The sequence below is a fragment of the Jaculus jaculus genome, chromosome 3 (genome assembly GCF_020740685.1).
Source record: "Jaculus jaculus isolate mJacJac1 chromosome 3, mJacJac1.mat.Y.cur, whole genome shotgun sequence".
Taxonomy (NCBI): domain Eukaryota; kingdom Metazoa; phylum Chordata; class Mammalia; order Rodentia; family Dipodidae; genus Jaculus; species Jaculus jaculus.
In genome coordinates this window covers 63,735,497-63,750,084 of record NC_059104.1, presented here as the reverse complement: position 1 = coordinate 63,750,084, position 14,588 = coordinate 63,735,497, and positions in this window count along the sequence as shown.

Genomic DNA, 14,588 nt, shown 5'->3' with positions numbered 1-14,588 from the left:
ATGTCTTATCTTGGCTTTTTATTTTTCCACTTTTATCCTGTTTTTTTTTGGTTAAAAAAAAAAAGGAATATAGCAATCAACAGTGACAGCGTGGGAAATGTTTCTCAGAAGTAACAGAGAGCTCAAAGCCATCTTCATTTCTGAGTGAGAGAATGCCTGTGGGCTTGGAAAATTGAAGGTTTGGAAACTAATTTTGTTTGACTCTTTAATCTTTTTCAAATATAGGCCCCAAAATGGAAGATTAAAGGATTTTACTTTTTGCAGCTCAGTAAATTCAGCCAACCAAGGTAAGAAGAAGATGGCAATGGATGAAGCAAGAAATTGAACTGGGGGAATGACCTTCATTAGCTTCATGGGAGTGGGGTAGATGCCTCAGGATTTTGTTATCATTGTTGTTTATATGAGCACTGGAGAGTTTTACAAGACAGGAAAGTCACTGTTGCAGTCAGGTTTACATTGCTGGTAGAAATCACCCAACCAAGAGCAGCCTGTGGGAAAAATAGGTTTATTTTGCCTTACAGGCTCAAGGGAAGCTCCATGATGGCAGGGGGAAATGATGGCATGAGCAGAGAGTGGACATCAGCCCCTGGTCAACATAAGGTGTACAATAGCAACAGGAGAGTGTGTCAAACACTGGAATGGGGAGATTGGCTATAGCACCTATAATCCTGTCACCAACAATACACTCCCTACAGGAGGTGTTCATTCCCAAAAAAAGCTGGGAACCTAGCATTCAGAACACCTGTTTATGGGGGTCAACTGAAGCAAACCACCACATTCTGCCTCTGGCCCCCATAAGCTAATATCAATACATGATGTAAAATACAATATATTCAATCTATCTTTAAAAGTCCCCGTAGTTTTCATCAATCCTAATGATGTTCAAACATCCCGATAATCCAAGATCTTTTAACTGAACTATTATACCAAGAAATCCCCCAGAAAAAAAAACACATAATGAAACAGAATAAACATTCACACTGCAAAAGATAGCATTGGGCATAGAAAAGAAATATACAGCCAATACAAGATTTAAAACAATCAGGGAAAACATCAAACTCTGTAGTTTTAAGTCCAACAACTCTAGTCAGTTACAAATCTCCAAGTCTGATAATCCTAACCAGCAATAAGTCTCTGTTATTCCAGTTTCATCCCTCTGGCTAGGCTATGCACAGTCCTGGAAAACTTCATCAGGGCCGGCAACTTTCTTAGCAGCTATCTCGTGGTCCTGGCCTCTCCACTGAGTCTCCACTGCAACCTCTGGTTCATCCTTATGGCCCCATGGGGGTCTCCATGCAGGCATCCAGCAAACCTGCTTCACATTGCCCATGGCCATTTCCAAAAACAAGACTGCATTGCAAAATCAATGACCCTCTCTTTCCTGCATTTCTTCTTAAAAATATTTTATTTATTTATTTATTTGACACAGAAAGAGGGAGAGAGAGAGAGAAAGAGAATGAGAATGGGGATGCCAGGGCCTCCAGCCACTGTGGATGAACTCCAGATGCATGTGTCCCCTTGTGCATCTGGCTAAAGTAGGATCTGGGGAATTGAACCTGGATCCTTTGATTTTGCAGGCAAATGCCTTAACCACTAAGCAATCCCTCCATTGCTCTTTCCTGAATTTCTTATACTCCACAATACCAGGTAGGGTGCCATTTTCTTAATCTGGGGGGAGGATAAAGCAGACTTTGAAGAACAGGGCACTCTTTGAGCACTCAGCCCCTTCAAAAGAGTTTACATTCTTCCTATTGCCCCATTGCAGGTCAGCTGGCCTAATCTCAAAGTTTATAATCTCTCAATTGCAGCTGAACAGGCAGCAATTCAACCAAAAAAATTGTTTTTCTGTGCCATATCCCTGTGCTCACACCAGTTCATTTCTATACAAAGTAACCCTGCACAACTTCTCAGGACTTAGGCATAACAACAAGCCTCTTTCTCACCCTCATAAGCCAAGCCTCACAGTCTTACTGCATTTAGATCTTTCAACTCTGAGCAGAATAGTCTATCAAGTTGTATTTACAGCACTGCAAGGCATCTCTTAGGCCAAGGTTTCAAATCCCTCCACATTGCTCTTGAAAATCAGCTCCAAAAGGCCAAATCCACACAGGTATGTAGCAGCAACTCCCCTCCTGGTACCACCTTACTGTTGCACTCAGGTTTTAATTGCTGGTAGAAATCACTCTACCAAGAGAAGCTTGTGGGAAAAGAGGTTTTTATTGGCTTATAGGCTCAAGGAGAAGCTCCATGATGGCAGGGGAAAACGATGGCATGAGCAGAGGGTGGACATGAGCCCCTGGCCAACATAAGGTGGACAATAGCAACAGGAGAGTGTGTCAAACACTGGCATGGGGAAATTGGCTATAATACCCATAAGCCTACCCCCAACAATACACTTCCTCCAGGAGGAATGAATTCATAAATCTCAATCATCTGGGAACCTAGCATTCAGAAGACCCAAGTTTATGTGGACCACCTGAATCAAACCACCACAGTCACTATGTGAGGGAGGCTGTATATTATATAGAAAGTGTAGTCAGAATAAAACTAAAAAGACAGATTAAAATGTATGTTTGTGGGTGTCCCCCCCCCACTATCCATTACTTGTTTTTATTGATTCATCATTCTTTTATTTTTCATTTCCTATGCTTTTTGGAATAATTAGTATTTATTTCTGTTTTTTTTTTTTTTTTTCTTTGAGCCAGGATCTTATTCTAGCTAAGCCTGGCCTGAAACTCATTATATAGTTCAAGCTGGCTTTGGACTCACTGTGATCTTAACTCAGCCTTCCCTCCCCAGCAGTAGGATTATAGGCATGAGCCATCACATTATCAGACACTTGTTACCATTTTATTTCTTCTGTTACTACACCAGTCATCATTTTAGCAATTAATTTACATATTATAATAAATACCAAATTTATTACAATTTTAATATGCTAGCATTTTAACAGATCCATTTGTTAACTATATTCTTTTGTAGTTTTGTCACAGCAATGTATCTAAATTCTACATATATTTTATACCCTCTAAGAACATTTATATTATGACTTTACACAGTGTTTACTAACTTGCTTATCCCTTCTAGAAGTCTTTCTACCTTTGTGCATTTTTGTGATTTCAGTTACACTAATATTCCCTTCCTAATGAATTGTTTTAAATATTTATAGTTTGTAGTTTATTTTGTTGGCTTTATGACAATATAGTAATTTCTTCTGGATCTTCATAAGAATATTTGGAACCATCATAGGATGATAGGCTGGCACTTATTTTATTATATGTTTTATTATATTTACATTATATATATATATAAATATGTTTGTATATATATATATACATGTATATATCGTATTATATTTATCACATTTTTTTTCTTACTATATATATTTTATTAGTTATGGACATACTCAGTGTGAAAACAGCACATGTTGGTATCATCCTTACCCTCATTCCTGTCCCCTTGTTTGAAGGCACCCCCCTTGTTGGAGATGCCAGTTACCCCCATGGGGATTGTATATCATGCATTGTGGGGATAGCCATGAGTTATGAGGATGAGACAATATCTCTGTGTATAATATCCCAACTTTTGGCTCTAACCTTTCCGACCCCTCTTCCATGAATTTCCCTGAGCCATGTTGGGTTCAATTTAGGTATACTTCAGTGTTGGGCTTTTGGGAGCCTCGGTGTCTCTGGATCTCTGATTTTGTAGGACTCAAGTGTCCTCTGTGTCTATCTCCTTTACCCTTGTGCTCATACCAGGTTTACCAAGAAAGCACCATTCTTTCTCATTTCCCCAATTGCTCTATGGTTTTATCTGGGGACCAGGTGACACGTGCTACAGGCTGATTCTCCCTCCATGTTCTGTGTCCATCTGAAAAAGAAAAATAGATTCTTCAGTGGAGAGTGAAGTCAGCCCCAGTTAAGTGGGATAACCAATGTTGGTTTAGGGAGAATTTAACAGGTGTAGGCCCTATTATAGCCCAATATTGGTGGGAGCTTGATATTGGAGCATGAACTCGTTATTTGGATATGATTCTGACTTGTTTCCCAGTGCCAGATATGGGTTCCTTTCCACGGAGTGGATCTGTTAAGCCAATCCAAGAGCAATTGGTAACCCACCATGGCTTTGTGTCATGATTACACTTGGGTGAGCATCATGTCAGGTTGTTTGCTGCTGAGTAGCTTAAACCTCGAGTGTTGGGCACTGCCAGGCACAGGTTGGAGCCTTCAGGAGATAGGCCTGAGCTGTCAGGCACGGCTAAGTATCCCCAGGCTACAGGAGGCCACTCCCTGTCCAAGCCCAGAACACCTGAAATTAGGCTTTGCCCATAGCCCTGTGACCTTTGGCCAGTTGCCTAGGAAACTCCTTATCAGCCAGCAGCCTTTACACAGCCCATTCCCACAACTCTCTCTCTACCACTATGTTGATCACCTGACTCTCCCTATGTGCTGGAATGAACATCCCTAGACATCAGCTAGCAAACTCTGAACCTCTTCCTGCTCTCAACTGCTTATAAACACATTTCTCTCTCTCTCTCTCAATATTTCCCTATTGATTAAACTGAGCTGTTCACAGAGACTGCCTCCCAAAAGTGGTTCTTTTGTCACACTCACAGCTTGTCTCTCAAGACTCTGTTCTCCACGGTTGTCTGGACAACTTTGGAGAACTGAGGTCTCAAGGATCCAGGGACCCACACTCAAGTTACTTGGACAGATGTTGGCCATTGTACCCCAGTAGCTCATGTAGCACCTTATGGCACTAGATGATCTAACTGTCTGGGGACTGGCTCTCTTCCAGATTCCAGCCAGGTCTCTCCATATTCCATAGAGACAGCAAATGGTGTCTTCGGCAGTAGGGTCTTACCATTAACCTTTGTTGGGTAATCAAGTGCTCTGACAGAAGTCTGTCTTCTTTTGGGAAACCTTGTCGGTCTCTCTGATCTGTTGAACCCATTGTGTATATTAACCACATCCTTCTATTGGGAGTTATAGGCCATACCAAGGGGAAAAAAAAAAAAAAGAAAAGAAAGAAAGATAATATAAAAGAGAAAGAGAAAGAGAGATAAACAGGAGAAAATTAAGCTTAGGCTTTATCTTACCCTCTCCAGGGCCCTTTGATTCAGGTGTTCCCTCTAAAGTCCTGACAAGGGTTCAACCTTTTAGTCTGTCTTCCAGTCTATATGACTTTATGGTACCATTTCCATTTGGGTCCAGTTTTGTTTCTCGCCCCACCCTTACCCTCCCCTCCAGCCCCACCCTCCCTACTGTCCAGTCCTCAGGATGCCTATTAGGTATGTCAGCATCTCAGGCTGATCCAGGTTAGGAGTCACAAATGAATGAGACCATGGGACATTCTTTCTGTGATTGGGTGATTTTACTGAGAATGATTTGTTCCATGTTTGACCATTTTTCTACAAATTTTATTATGTCATATTTTTTCTAAATGCTGAGTAGAATTTCAATGTGGAGACACACCACATCTTGATAATCCATTCATCCAACAATGGACATCTGGGTTGATTCCAGTTATTAGCTATTATGAACTGAACAGCTATAAACATGGTTGAGCAAATATCTCTGAACTGAGGCTTGGAGCTTTTAAGGTAAATGCCCAGTAAGAGAATAACTAGGTCTGTTGGTAACTCTATCGTCAACCTATGTTGCACCATCTTACATTCCCAACAGTGAATGGGGGTCCCTAGTTCTCCACATCCTCACCAACACTTGTTTTCCTTTGATTTTTTAATGTTTGATATCCTTACTGGGGTAAGGTAGAATCTCATAGTTGTTTTAATTTGCATTTCTGTGATGGTTAGGGATGTTGTAAGTGTGTGTTTGCCATTTGTATTTCTTCCTCTGAGAACTCCCTGTTCTGTTCTCTGCCCTACTTTGTAGAGCTGGTTTTGTCTTCAAATATTCCTTTAGCCTGCTTTTGTTGTAGATTGTCCTTATTTCTCCTTCTATTTGAATGGATAACTTTCCTGGATAAAGTAACCTTGGTTGACATTTGTTATATTTCAGAACTTGGAATATATCACTTCAACTCCTTCTGACTTTTAAAGTTTGTGTTGAGTAATCTGCTGTGATTCTGATGGCCTTGCCATGGTATATAACTTGATTTTTTCTCTCTAACTGCTTTCAATATATTTTCTTTGGTTTGTATGTTTGTTAGTTTAATTAATTATAATATGGTAAGAAGAGGTTCTTTCCAGGTTTTGTCTGTTTGGTGTTCTAAAGGATTCCTGAATCTGCATTGACATCTCTTTCCCAATTTGGGGGAAGTTTTCTTCTATGATTTTGTTGAAAACACCTACTATGCCTTTGGAGTGAAATTCTTCTCCTTCTACTATACCCTGAATTCTTATATTTGATCTTTTCATAGTGTCCCAAATACCTTGAAATTCCCATTCATGCTTTCCTATTAGCTTGTCTTTCTCTTTGTTGGACGGTATTAGGTCTGCCACTTGGTCTAGTTTAGATATTCTGTCCTTTCCATCCATTCTACTGGTGAGATTTTCTACAGAGTTTTTTCATTTCATTGACTGTGTTTTTCATTAATAGTAATTCTGACTGGTTTTTCTTTATTATTTCTATTTCCTTATTTATGTCTTGTATTGACCTCTTTATTTCATTAAATTGGTTTCTTTTCAAATTTAATTTAATTTTTATTGTTTTTTATTAATTAGTTTTGTATTCAGCAAATACAGTCAGTTTGGTACCATTACTAGGCTCATCCATGACCTACCCTCTCCCCATTGGCCCCTCCTTGTTGAGGGATATGGGTCATGCATTGTGGAGTTAGCCCACAGTTATGGGTAAGACAAAGGTCTCTGCATATCATGACCCAACATGTGGCTCTGACATTCTTTCCACCTTCATTAAATTGTTTCTTGTGTCTTCTTTGATTCCTTTGATTTCTTCTTTCGTTCCTTTGACTTCCTCTTTGGCTTCTTTGACCATATTTATTATCATTCTTTTGAAATATTTCTCTATATCATTATCACTGGAGATCATTTCTGATGCATTAATACTTTTTTGGTGGATTTATATTGTTTTGATTTTTGGTGTTGACTGTGTTATAATGTATATATTTTTGCATCTTGGATTAATTTAATGCTTTTATTTTCTAATTAGCTGCAGTATTATTAGATATGTCAATCAATATGATGTTATATATCTTCAGGTTAGGAGCTTAAGGTGTTAGGTGTGGCTCTTAAGATTCTCAGAGTATCTACAAAAGTGACCCTAGGTATTGGGTTTGCCTGCTATAAGAGTATTCAAGTAGGCTGAGTGGAACAAACTGCAGGCAGATTCTAAACTTTAAATAAACAATGTACACATTCAATGAAAAGCAGCACAGAGTATTTATGCAAGAGGCGATATTATGACAACCAGATTCTCTAAAACATCCTCTGGGACTTTAATACTCCACTATCAGCAATAGATAGTTCATCTAAACAGAATATCAACAGGGAAGTAAGAGAGCTCAACATTACCATAGATCAACTAGACCTAATGGGCATCTACAGAACATTCTACCAAAATCTACAAAATCTACATTCTTCTCAGCAGCCCATGGGAACTTCTCTAAAATAGATCATATACTTGGCCATATCGCCTGCTTCCATATATTTAGGAAAATCAACATAATATTACTATGGCAACGCCTGTTTGTTTCTTATTTTCATTCACTTAGAATATCATTTTCCACCCTTTCACCCTGAGGAGGTATCTGTCTTTAGTGGTAAGGTGGGCATCTCGAAGACAGCAGATTATGGGGTCCATTTTTCTGATCAGTCTGTTAACTTATGTCTCTTGATGGGTGACTTAAGGCCATTAATGTTTAGGGTAATAACTGTGAAGTTTGATTTAATCCCTGTCATATTTGGTGGTTTATGTGGTTTGCTGCTTTCTTGGACTTTGTAGGGTTTTTTTTGCACCTTCTCTGAATTTGGTTAGTATGATCTGCTTCTTGTAGACACTTAAAGTTGGTGAGTTGACTTTTATGTGTGGAGGATTCCCTGAATTATTCTCTGTAGGTTTGGCTTTGTGTTCATATAGTTGTAGAGCTGACTTTCATTGTGGAAAGTTTATCTTTCACCATCTATTACGAGGGATATTTTTGCTGGGTAAAGTAGTTTAGGTTGGAAGGCATAGGTTCATAGACCTTGCAGTGCTCCATGCCAGGCCCACCTGGCTTTCAGGATTTCCATTGAAAGGCCTAAAGTAATTCTCATGGGCTTACCTTTGTATGTAATGTGTTGCTTCTCTCTAGCTGCCTTTAAGAGTTTCTCTTTGTTATTGATGTTTAGAGTCTTAATGATAATATGTTTTCGTGAATTTTTCTTTTTGTCCAGTCTCTTTGGAGTTCTGTTAGCTTCTTGTATCTTGATGGGACTCTCTTTTGAGAGGATGGAAAAGTTTTGTTAAATAATTTTGTTGAACAAGTTCTCTGTGCTTTTGGTCTTAAATTTTTCCCCTTCTGGTATACCCATGATATGAATGTTGGGACAATTCAGGGCATCTCACAGTTCCCTCATGTTAGAACTTACTCAAGTGTTTTTACTCATGAGCTGTTCCTTCTGTCTTGTCTTCCATTTCTGAGGTTCTGACCTCCACATGACTGACTCTGTTCTTAAGAGCTTGTATAGAGGTTTGGGCTTGTTCAATTTGGTTTGTATTTTCTTTTATTTTTAATTTTTATTTATTTATTTGAGAGCAACAGACAGACAGAAAGACAAAGAGGGAGAGAGAGAGAGAGAGAGAAAGAGAGGGAGGGAGAGAGAGGGAGAGAACTGGCACACCAGGACCTTTAACCACTGCAAACAAACACCAAATGCATGTGCCACCTTGTGCATCTGGCTTACATGGGTCCTGGGTAATCAAGTCTTGAACCCAGGTCCTTAGGCTTCACAGGCAGGGGCTTAACTGCTAAACCATCTCCCCATCTCCCCAGCCCTGGTTTGTATTTTCTATTGCCTTTTTATGTATAGTATCCACCCCTCTCTCAAGTTCCCTTTGCACAGCATTGTTCTGATTTTCTTAATGCTTCTTGGAATTCATCTTTGCATTTATTTATGTCTTCATTGAGCTTAGCCAGCTGATTATCGAGGTCCTCTTTTTTTTTTTTTTTTTTTTTAACTCTCCTTTGGATCACTTAACTGTCTTTGGAAGACTTCCTGGTTTTTTTTTTTCCTATTAGGTCTAATCTAGTGAGGATAGCATTCATACAATTGTTGGACCTTTGTTGATTTTCTGAAAGCTCTGCTAATTGCTTGGCCAGGGTGTTATAGCTTATGTCTTCATTTTGGGGTTCTAATCCTGTTGTCTCTTCTTTGTTTTTATTAGAGACTTCTATTGTGGGACTGGGCAATGTTGTTGCATTTACTTCCATTTGATTTTTCATGTTATTAATTTTGTGCTGTGGTCTGCCCATCACAGTGTGGGGAATCTTATTTAATTCAGGAGGAAGCTGTAGTTTACCCTTGAATTGTCTTCAGTGATTATTCCCTTTTATATTTGAATAGATTAAGCTTCTGGTGGCAAAGGGACCTGTTTTCTCAGGTGGGAAGAATCCTCTAGGCTCTGGTGGGGACCTGAAGACCTGGTGGAGGGGCTAGTTGGTCAGGGTATGGGACTGTGTAGTCAGGTGGCCCAGTGAGGAGGGGCGAGGGGGAAATGGGGCAATGCAGACTGGTGCTTCATTGGGCTAGGAGAGGGAAGAGGATGGGACTACACTATCCTGTGATGAGGCAGGATGAGAGGATGGGACTGCCGTATCTGCTGCAATGAAGCAGGTGTGGCATGGGAATTGCTGCAGGGTCTGGTGACATAGCAGTGAGGGGTGTTGGATGGCAAGGTGCTATGGGGTGGCAGCTGAGAGGGCGGTCCTGGTGGCCAGAAGAGGGAGGAAAGCCAGGGGAAGGTGGGAAAAATGCAGCCTGCTGGCCTGCGTCCAAGTAGCCTATAGGTAGTGCAGGAGTGAAACTTGGTCCCTGGTGATGCCAGGTAGCAGCTAGTGTGGTGATCCCAGCTGGCATGATGGTTCTGGTGGCAGGAATAGGGAGGGAGGAATGCAGTCAGCTGCCCTGGGTCCGCTTAGCCTTCAGGTAGTGAAGGAGGACCTTGGTCCCTGGTGCTGCAGGACGGTGGCTGGGATGGAGGTCCCGGTGGGGGGAAGAAGGAGGAGAGCCGAGGAAGCTAGGGTGGGGGAAATGCATGCCTGCTGGCCTGGGTCCGCTTAGCCTGCAAGTAGTACAGGATCGACCTTGGTCCACATCTTGGTGGCTGGCACAGCGGCTAGTGCGGCTGTTTGAGGGGCTTGAGGGACTGGTGGGCTACCCAAGAGTGTGTGACTCAGTGGATTCCCTATTTTGCTCCTCCGTGCCCTTCCACTGGAGGTCTTCTAGGAGCTGCAATCCCTAAAGGCCCTACCACCCTTGCCTTTTTTTCCCTGAGAGGTGAAGCATGTATAGGTGGGCACCATCCTGACTAGAAGCCCACATTGTATTTTATTCAAAGTTCTGCCTTGTTATCTTTGACTGCCATTATTAATGTTGAACAGTAATCAATTTATAATTGAAGAAAAGGGGTATATTTCTGTCAGTTTCTCTTCAATTAATATATTTTTTTTTTCTTTCAGCTGTATAACCACACTGTGCCTGTAACTGTTAAACATTTTCACTGTGCATATTCATTGTGCATGGTACTATGTCATGTAGGGACATTTTCTAAATATTTTATTATTTATTTATTTGAGAGAGAGAAAGAGGTGGGGGTGGGGAGAGAATGGGCATGCCAGGGCCTCCAGCCACTGCAAACGAACTCTAGATACATGCGCCCCCTTGTGCATCTGGCTTATATGGGTCCTGGAGAATTAAACTGGGATCCTTTGGCTTTGCAGGCAAACGCCTTAACCACTAAGCAATCTCTTCAGCCTGGGGGCATTTTTCATGTAAGAATAGACTGTATATTGAACATATTCTTCCATATTACTCTACCCTTTGTCTCCTCTTAGTCTTCCCTTTTTCCCAGTTTCTACTTTCATGTCATATATACAGATGTAATTTTACTTAACTACATAAGACATAGGAACCACAAAAAAGAGAAAGACATACAATGTCTTACTGAGACTGACTTTATTCACTTAATATTATTATCTCCAGTTGTATCCATTTTCCTACAAATGATAACTTTGTTCTACTTTATGACTGAAAAATATTTCATAGGTATTTGTATCAGTACCTTTGTTGTTGCTAGAACAAAATACCCAACCAGAAGCGGGTTATAGAAGGAAGGGTTTTATTTTTATTATAATTCCAGAGGGGATGGGGAATGTGTGGAGCAGAAAGTCAATGTCACAACATCACTTCAGCAGGAAGGAAGTATTGAGAGCCAGAATATCAAATGAGGCCTGCCTGCAATACCTAAGGGCTCAGCCCCAGTGACACTTTCTTCAGCAAGCCTCCACATCCACCATCTTTCCCAATACTGACACTTTGCCGGGGACCAAGTGTTCAAACACATGAGTCTATGGGGCAACTACATTCAAATTTCAAATCACCACAATATTTATGGTGGTTTTATTTGTAGTGAATATTTGTTGAGTTTTTAGAGCTTCTTTTTTTTGGTGGGAATTGAGTGTACAGACTTACCTGGAATCCACTATGTACCCTTAAGGTGGCCCTGAACTCCCTGACAACCCACCTACTTTTGCCTCCTGAGTGTGCTCAGCTTAGACTTCTTGAATATATAAATTGCATGTTTTATTTTTGAGAATTCTTAGTTATTATTCCTTCAAACATTATTCCTATTCTATTTTCTCACTTCCCTTATTCTGTACACCCAACCATGACCATTAGGTCCATTTTAGTTGCATGTTATGTACTCTTACACTTGGACTTTCTGTGCCTTTTGTGTGTGTGTGTGTGTGTGTGTGTGTGTGTGTGTGTGTGTTTCAATCTGAATTTCCTTTCACTCTGCTTATATTCTATTTCAGTTATCCTATCTCTGGCTTTGTCTGATCTTCTCTTAATCTGTTGAGTTATTTAACCCTTAAATATTGTATTATTCAATTCAAAAAATTCCATTACATTTTTTCAAAGATTCCAGTTTCCTGATGAAATTCTCTAGCGTTATTACTTGCGTCAAAAACTATTCATCATGCTACTGAGTGATGTGCCCTAAACCAGACATTTGTATCACTCACTCCCTTTCAAGGTCCAGGAATGCCAAGGGAGTGGGGACAGAAAGGGTGTAAGAGCCAGAGGAGGGGGAGGAAAATGCAAGAGTAAAAGAGGGTTGAGTATGATCACAAAACATTGCATGCATGTATGACACTGTCAAAAATTGTTCCAAAATAAAATGTTGATCACACCTCTACACCCATTTCTATTATTTTATTTTATTCTGTAGTTCAAACGATTTGGTCTGCCCTCATGCATGCCCAATAATTTTCAAGTGAGTAATGATTATTATCTATAAAATTTATAGTGATCCTAGTGATAAACCTTCTTTGGAGGTAGTTGGAATTGCCCAGCAAGTAAGTCACTCCATGGGGAACCAAAAGAAGGCAAGTGTGGAGGATATGCGAATCTCTGGTTACCACTGCCCTAAGCATGCAATGCTTTGTGGGTATCAACATAGTGGGCAGAAAGTTTACCTCTGCCTCTCTTACCTGGATAGACACTGAACACTCATTTCTATCCCTAGCATCATGGTATCAACAAAGGTTTGCCAGCCTCCTGTGTGTCCCTGTGCAGTTATCCAATAGCATCCTGTGTCTAGGGGAGAAGCACAGAGAATACCACCTTGCCTTACTGCCTTTTTTTTCTCTTGTCAGGATATTTACCCCTAACTCTTCTTGCCTTTGGTTCTTTTATGCCTTCAAATTGTATTACTTTAATATTTGTCCAGATTTCACACATTATCAGAGGTAGATTGATTTAATAAATCTACTCTCCTATTCATAAAAAAGTGGGTGAATTGTGGCTTTCACATTAATTTAAATTCTAAATACAAGTTTCATGGAAAATGTCTTCAAGAATCAAAGGATCATTGTACTTATGCCAAGTAAAATAATAATTTAAAATTAGTACCCCATCACTTGGCAGCCACATTTTTAATAGATGACAACAAATATAGTCGTCTTACTATCCAAGTGACAGGAGGACTGAAACAAACAAAGAGATCACACTACCAGGAAACTGTTGTTGAGACCAAAGGCAACAGTACTGACAAGGAAGCATTGCAATGTCAGTATAAGTGTGTGTCTGAGAAAGAAGCATCGAGAGAGAATTTGGTTTTAGACATTGTCATTCTAAAAATAGAGACCAATTTTTGGCGCCACTATGATCTTCCAGTGTCACTCAAATGAGATGCTAATGAGAATCAGCCATCTCTATCACTTGACACGTGCTAAAGTTTTGAGAGTAAAGCGGGAGCGCTGAGGAGCCGAATCAGGTAGCACAGTTCAGGTGAGCAGCGCAGGACCTGTGGTGGTGACTTTTCTCACTGCTGTGATAAATCACCCGCAGGGGGCCACACAAGGGGGGAAGGGTGAATTTTGGCTCATGGGCACAGGTATTTTCATTCTGTCCTGGCAAAGATGACATGACAGTGGTAGCACATTATACCTGGAGGCAGACGTGGGAAGTTGTTTGTTTTACATGTGGATGGATCAGTAAACAGAGACTTGAGTCAGAAGTGGAGTGGAGCCTTAACCCTCAAAGCCTGCCCTCAATTGATGAACTTCCTCTAGTTAGGCCAGACCTTGTAGGGGTTCCAAAGCCTCCAAAAGCAGTAGTACCAACAGAGAACCAAAGTTTCAAACACTTGGGCTGGCAAGGGTGCTTTGCATCCAAACCACATGAGTACTTATGGAGGGTGACGTTCTGTGCCATGAAGGCAGCTGTGGGAAATGAATGAATGAGGGAAAATTTAACAACCCCTACCCATGGTGGTAAAAAGTAAAAAGCTGTGCCCTCAACAGGCTTGCGTATTTGAATATGTGGTCCCAGGTGAAGTGGCCCTGTTTGGGAAGGTTGAGGAACATTTAGTGTGATCCTTGTTGGAGAACGTGGGTCACTCAAGGACCTTAAAGTGTTATAACTTAGCCCCACTTGTTCTCTCTCTGCTTCCTGTCATGTAATACAATGCTGGCTTCCTACTCCAGCCTGCCATGGCTTCCCCACCATAAAGAAACTTCTCCTCAAAATTTAAAACCGTTAAGCCATTTCCTTCCTTTTGCTTCTGGTCCAGTATTTAGCATCAGCAATGAAAAAGTAGCAGATACACTACCTTTAGGGTCTTAATTGGGGCACCAATTTAAATCAATCCACTAAAATCTTTCCACAACAAATTGCGGAACCATTGTCCGGCAATGTTATTATTAACAAAGCAGGTGGAACCAGAGGGAAGATACCTGAAAGGAGACAGTGTCTAGAGGTGTGACTTGGAGGTTCTGTCACTCATTAGCTATGTGTGCTTAGTCATGTGGTAGAATCCCACTTCTGTATGTATAAGATAAGAACAATAAAACCTGTCTTGTAAGCTGTTGCATAGATTAGAAACTTCCTACGGAAATGACAG